This window comes from Arachis ipaensis, chromosome B05 (genome assembly GCF_000816755.2).
Source record: "Arachis ipaensis cultivar K30076 chromosome B05, Araip1.1, whole genome shotgun sequence".
NCBI classification, from domain to species: Eukaryota; Viridiplantae; Streptophyta; class Magnoliopsida; order Fabales; family Fabaceae; genus Arachis; species Arachis ipaensis.
Window position 1 is genome coordinate 132,698,256 of NC_029789.2, and position 7,503 is coordinate 132,705,758.

At 34.3% G+C, this 7,503-nt stretch overlaps 1 pseudogene; it reads left to right on the forward strand.

Moving 5' to 3' along the window:
* LOC110262554 lies at positions 246-4,729 on the forward strand (annotated as a pseudogene).

A 7,503-nucleotide genomic window follows, 5' to 3' on the forward strand; every position in this document is an offset into this window, starting at 1 on the left:
ATATATTTAAAAGAATATTATGTTTTTTTTTTTAATTTAATGTCTCTTGAAAAAAAAATTATATTTTACTATTTTTTATCCTTCTGATTACTCAAGAATTTAATTAAATTTTTGAATTTAAAATACAATTTAATTTTAACATATTTTATAAAATTAGCTTTTACTTAGAATGAGTTAGACACAATAGTCCAATAAGAAAAATCACCACCTCCTTAACCTTCTTTTTCCATTGACCATTCAGACAACAAAAAATACAAAATTATCTCCAATTTCATTAACATGGTTCTTTGCTTTGGTTTCAACTTTCAACTATCAAGTCTCAACCTTTGTTTCATGACAGTGATTGTTTCCACCATTGAATTCACTCTTTTCTCTTCCAACTCCTTCTCATTTGATCGGATTTTATTTTACACAAACATGTTGCGTGCAGCATCATTCTCCAGGTTCAGCTTCTCTCTTCATATTGTGCCCTATGTTTTCCCTTTTCGCTTTCCTTCCTGTTCATGTTCAATGTCACACCTTCACTCTCATTCTCAGCTCACATCCCCTCGCCATGTTGATGAAGCTGTTGATTCCTTCACTCGCATGCTCTCTATGCGTTGCACTCCATCCATCATCCAATTTAACCAGATTTTGGGGTCTCTTGCCAAGACGCACCATTTCCCCACCGCCATTTCCCTTTTTCAGCAATTTCAAGCCAGGGGAATTGCGCCCAGCATAGTTACTCTGAATATTTTAATCAATTGTTGCTGTGGCATGGGTCGGATCACTCCCGCTTTCTCTACATTGGCCAAGATTTTCAGGATGGGTTTTCAGCCTGATACCATAACGTTGAATACACTCGTTAAAGGTCTCTGTCTATGCGGTAATGTTGAAAAAGCACTGCACTTTCATGACAGAGTGTTGGCTCATGGATTTCAATTCGACCAAGTCACTTATGGGATCTTGATTAATGGACTCTGTAAGACCGGACACACATCTGCTGCTATTCAACTGTTGAGAAAGATCCCACAGTATGGGATTGCTCCTGATGTCGTCATGTACAGCGCAATTATTGATAGCCTCTGCAAGGTTACACTTGTAAGTGATGCTTTTCATTTATACTCTGAAATGCTTGCTAAGGGAATCTCTCCCAATGTTATCACGTACAACACTCTAATTTATGGATTGTGCCTTGCGGGACAACTTCAGGAAGCCATTGATTTACTAAATCATATGATGCTGAAAAACATTACTCCAAATGTTCGTACCTATAATACTTTGATTGATGGACTATGTAAGGAAGGAAATATCAAAGATGCTAAGAGTGTGTTGGCTGTGATGACAAAAGATGGTGTGAAAACAGATGTGGTTACTTATAATTGTTTAATGGATGGGTATTGCTTGGTTAACGAATTAAACAAGGCAAAATGTATATTTGACACAATGGCCCAGATAGGAATGGCTCCTGATATCCAAAGTTACAGTATTGTTATTAATGGCTTGTGCAAAAGTAAATTGATTGATGATGCCTTGAATCTCTTTGAAGAGATGCGTCGCAAGAACTTGGTTCCTAACAGCGGTAACTTACAATATTCTAATTGATGGCTTGGGAAAATCAAGGAGAATCTCTTGTGCTTCAAAGCTTCTTGTTGAGATGCATAATAAAGGTCAACCTGCTAATGTAATCACTTACAATTCCTTGTTGGATGGGATGTTCAATATCAAACAAGTTGACAAGGCACTTATGTTATTTAATCAAATGAAAGAGAGTGGCGTTGATCCAGATATATGCACGTATAATATACTTATTGATGGCCTATGCAAAGGTGGAAGACTTACAGATGCAAAAGAGATTTTTCAAGATCTTTCCATTAAAAGCTATCGTCCAAATGTGAGGACATATACTATTATGATCAATGGGCTCTGCAAAGAGGGCTTATCTAAAGAAGCATTGGCCCTGCTGTCGGAAATGGAAGACAACAATTGCTTACCAAATGCTATGACTTTTGAAATCGTTATTCGTGCTTTGTTTGGAAAAGGTGAGAATGACATGGCGGAGAAACTTCTTCGGAAAATGATTGCTAGAGGCTTATTGAATGGATGAAAGAAAGTAAGATACATCAACTCAAATTGAAATCACATCTCTATTGTTGCTGAATATGTATCATAGTTCTGTAAATTCTGTATCTGTTGGGTCAGAGAACTTTGGCAATGTCATAACATCAATACCACTGATGTCTTGATTTTCTCATTTTTATTCAGTTAATTTTGAACTTTCAATTTTTGCAATTGCTATCATCCTTTTTAATTCCACTATGCTTTATTGATTCTTTTAGAGGATATTCCTAGTTGTAGCTTACAGTTTAGTGTTTAAGATCTCTTTATAGTAATTAATTGTTCTTTACTGTTATCCTATGAGATCATGTAGATAACTATTATCATGCTACAAACTAAGAAAAACAAAAGAGTGTTATATAAACATTTGCAAATCCATGGCATTCTGTATAAGGAAAATTACATTATTATGAAAAATATGTGGTTCTAAAATATGAGTGTGTTAATATTTCGGTTATGGTTTCCCAACTTCAAATTTTATTGTTAGTTTGCTTGTTGATCAATGACTTCTCTATGGAGATTGCCAAGATTTGCTTTTCACTGGATTTTGACCTTCTTAAATGAGTGTGTGGTTTGGCCACCTAAGTATTTCAAAGCAGATATATTTCTGCATCGATATTTCTCTTGCCTTGTTTTTATTTTGTAGTTTTGTACATCTAAACTTGTGTCCTCTCAACAATTGGATGCTTTTTTTTTTGTCCAGGTGTCTAACACTAATTTGGTGCTTAAAGTTTAGTTTGTTTTTTTGTAGTAGGCTGAAAATAAAGTTTTAATAATAACTAAAAATGAACCGTTGGATGGTCTATCCATAATCATGACCATCATTTTTTTTTGGTACGATCAGATCATGCAGAACATTCTTCAGCTTTGGCTTCTTTAATCATTACATGTGGTGTTTGGTCAAAGTTTGACTGTTCAGACAACAACAGAGTCATAGACAAGAAGAAATAGAGTGAATAAGAAAAGAGCAGTTTTCTTGTAAGTGATAATAATAATAACAATAATAATCAAGGCCAAGAAAGTGTGGGGTGAAAACTGAAAACAAACTGATAGCTTGAACCACTCAAGAGTTCAGGGAGAAAGGTGAACTATCCTTTTTATCATTTTCTCTTTTCCTTTCTTGAAAAATTTTAAGAAACGTGCATATAATTTATAATCCATATTCCTGTATGGGAAGTTTTAATATTTTGAAACAATGAAATGTTACAACTCTTCTGCTGGGAAACAAAAAGTCCTAGTTAATAAGCTCAGTAGAAGGTTGTGTTTTTCTTTATTTGTTTTATTTAATTTTTTCTAATTTAACATCAGTGTATTCTAAACTTCTGATGTAAAGGATAATGATTTGAGAAAAAAATTTCCAATTTCATGATGCATGAGTTCTCATGAACGAAGCCATAGACAACTCTTGTACATTAATTGCTAAGGAGAGGACTTGACTAATTCCTCACTAATATATGGAAATGTATTCACTTCCTTTTTTTATTTTTTATGATTTATTTTGAACTGATAAGCTAATAAGTAATGTTTCTGAGTTCTACATGGAAAACTTCAGTTATATTCCTTTAGCCCTTGTAACTTTTTATATTTTTCTTCAGGCATATAAGTAGTAGTGATGCACAAAAACAAATTACAAGAGTATCTTCAGAAATCTGGTTTTCCATATCCCGTTTATCGAACAGACAACGAAGGATTTGCGCATGCACCGAAGTTCAGGTCGACAGTAGTGGTGAATGGAAGGGAGTTCAAGTCGAGGCTCACATATTCACATCGAAAAGAACCAGAGCAGGATGCTGCAGAACTTGCACTTAAGATAATTATCTATGACACAAACAATATTGAAGAATGTACTGTTCTTCCTGTAAGTTACAATTAAGGTGGTTCCATAAATTTTATGGACAAATTTATCAACTTAGGTTTGAATTTGTATATAGCTCAATGCATAGTAATTCGAATCAGTCTGATTCGAATTATATAAGAACAAAATCAGGGATAAATCGAAACAGCTTGTTTCGAATTATTAGGGACTTTACATGCATCCATAAATCAACTCATGCTGCTTTGAAATTACATAAATCTGACCAATTCGATTTGTGTGTATCTCTAGTAATTCGAATTGGTCTGATTCGAATTAGTGTTGGAATGGAAAATTTGAATGAGGCTGATTCGAATTACATAAAACTGTGCTTCTGGTAGAATGATGTAATTTTGAACTACATCTAGTTTATATGTGTGATTTATCCTTGTATATAAGATGTAGAGAGGCCCTCATCACCGCTGTGTCTAGTATGATTCTTATTCTACAGTTTCACTATATATTTCACTACAACTTCCTTACTACCTTTTATCCTTTCCATACCAGTAAATCGTCTTTTTTCTTCCAACTTAATACATACATCAAATGGCTCCTTCCATTTTTTCCAAGGTTTTTACTCCATGCTTCGGTGATTTTGGCAGGTATTGTCTTTTTACCCCATGTTTTATTCTCTGTGGTTATTATCCATACAGTTCATCTTTTGCTGTTTATTTGACTTTTTCATTTTTTTTTTATTTTTTTTCAGGAGATTATTCGATGAAACTGTTACCGTGGATAACTTGGATATCCATACCAGTTTTTTCTTCCAACTTAATACATACATCAAATGGCTCCTTCCATTTTTTCCAAGGTTTTTACTCCATGCTTCGGTGATTTTGGCAGGTATTGTCTTTTTACCCCATGTTTTATTCTCTGTGGTTATTATCCTTATTATCCTATTATTTTCTTAGTTCCTTTTGCATGCACAAGTGCACTGAATGATGAAAGTGATATTATTTATAGGGGCACATTTTTTCCATATTTAATATTTAATAATCCATTTTTATAGCTATAGATACATTTATTGTCTTATTTATAAAATAGGAGTTAATAGGGTGTACAAATATTCATCTTTATCCACTACAAGAAAACAGCTCTATTGCCACGCTTTTAAAGTGTGGCGAAAAGCTGAAAAAAGCGTGGCGATAGCTTTTTGCCACGCTTTTTGAGCTATCGCCACGCTTTCGAAAGGGTGACCTATCAAAGGGTGGCGGTTGCTCTATCGCCACGCTTTTTGCAATCTATTGCCACGCTTTTTGTTTGCCACGCTTTTTTACAAACAGCCACTTGGAAAAGCGTGGCTGTAGGTGAGAAATACGGCCACGCTTTAAAAGCGTGGTGATAGATAGAGATATGGCCACGCTTTTGAAGCGTGGCAATAGGGAGAGATACGGCCACGCTTTAAAAGCGTGGCGATAGGGAGACATACAGCCACGCTTTAAAAGCGTGGCGAAAGGCTTGTTAAATTAAAAAAAAAAATTTCTTTTCCTTACTTGATCTTAATTACTACAATATAAATTTTCAATCTTTTTTTATTACCAAACCTATAAATATAGTATGCAATTTTTATTGCAAGACAAATCAAACAGTAATTAGTGACAATTTTTGCTTTAATTATTTTATACATTAATAAACTAATATTCAAATACAAAAATAAATTTCGAGTTCAAATTCCAAAACTAAAAACGGTAGAAAAATACAGAAACAATATAATTTAAACACTAAGTCCTTTGTTGTTCTTTGTTGTTCTTTCTTCCTCTAGCCCTCTCAAACTTCCTTCCCTTAGATCGTACATAAGGCTTGGTATGGTTGTGAGGAACACTAGGACCAGGACCAAAATGTTTCACAGCTTCTCTGAAATAGCAAAATCAACAAGGGAACAAAACACATGTTTAAGTTACAAAAGATAAAGTAAGACATAAGACAAGAAGAAGCAAGAGTGTAATACTCCAAAATCCCCAATTTTCGGCTGAATTAGGACATAGCAAAGCCGAACTTACAATCTGACTGGGCAGAACAAGTCTTTTTCCATCAACACATCATTTCTGATTATAGTAATCCATTGACTCCTCAGCAATTGGAGAGAACTGCAGCACATTTAACTTACCAAATATAAATAAAACTGAGCAGCATAAAAAGAAAGATGGAGTAAATGTAAAGCAGGTTCATTAAATTTAGAAGAAAACGTTTAGATACTACTCACCTTCAAGAATAATAGAAGACTAGAAATCATCAACCTTGTTCGTTCCAGCCTTACAGTGGACAACCACAACATTCTCAATATCTAACTTCAACCACGAGTATGCACTATGACAGAAAGAGATAACCAGTTGAAGTGGTGGGCAATTATGATCATCAAATGGAAAGCTAGCCACCTGAAGAGGGAATTTGATATTGCAGATGAAAGCAGCAGTTGGTTTGTAAAACAAATCTAAGTGCTGAAAAAACCTAAAACTCAAGTGAAACAGAAAGCTGACACATGTAGTCTAGGTGTTGGAAATTAATCAAGACATCTGCATGAACACTCTATTTCCTCAGAACATTTATGATCACATTAAAAGAGATAATGTTGTTAAGTAGAGTAATATTATATGGTCTAGTAATCAATAATTATTCCACGATTTCCCAGGCTGAGAAACCACGTTAACAATATGGGCTATGATATGTAACAATAGACAATATAATAATAGTGCATGATTGAGAAATGCAAATACAAATTCAAATGGCTGTTCAGAATTTCAGATTATATTAGATAATGGCAGCACAATGCAAGCATCAGAAACCACATCAAAGTAGGGACACAATGTTTTCTATCACAAACAAATGAATAACCTCAATCTCTCAGAATTAGCAGAAATCCTTCTCATTGAAAACATCAATTTAATTTCTATTTACTTTCAGATATCCAATGTTTTAGGCCACAGTCCCATGTGCTTTTGTACAATGTGAAATTAATTTAATTATTTACTTAATAGTGAAAAGAAAATGAAAAATAAGATCCATGAATAATTGTTGCAAAAGAATCCAAGTGCAATTGCATGATCACACAACAATTTCCCAATGCCAAGCAAATTTAGGCAAACACCCCCCCAAAAGAATCCAAGAATGAACATCATATATGCATGCATAGAAAGTGAGAAGAAGAGGAAATGCAAATTGAGAAATCAACAGCAGCCAATGATTAAGGATGTAATGAGCATGAATGCATAATAAGCACAAAGAATCGCAACAAGAAAACGAGTTGCTAACACATGGCACGAAGCAGCAACACTTAATAAACAGCAGCAGTAAATAGCATGTTTCCCAGGTTCAAGCAAGCACCAAACAGAATTCATATGACTTAACCAGTTCCACAAACTGAAATCATTGCAGTTCATATAATATGGACCAAGCAACAAGCAGAGCAGAACTCAGCAACAACAAACCAAGAAAAATTAATGAAACAGTAACACTTCCACAGCATCTATTTTGGACAATGAAAAAAAATACAACAAACAACAATCACAGGTCCAGAATTCAACACCAAAACAGCACAATAAACAAGTTCATCCAGG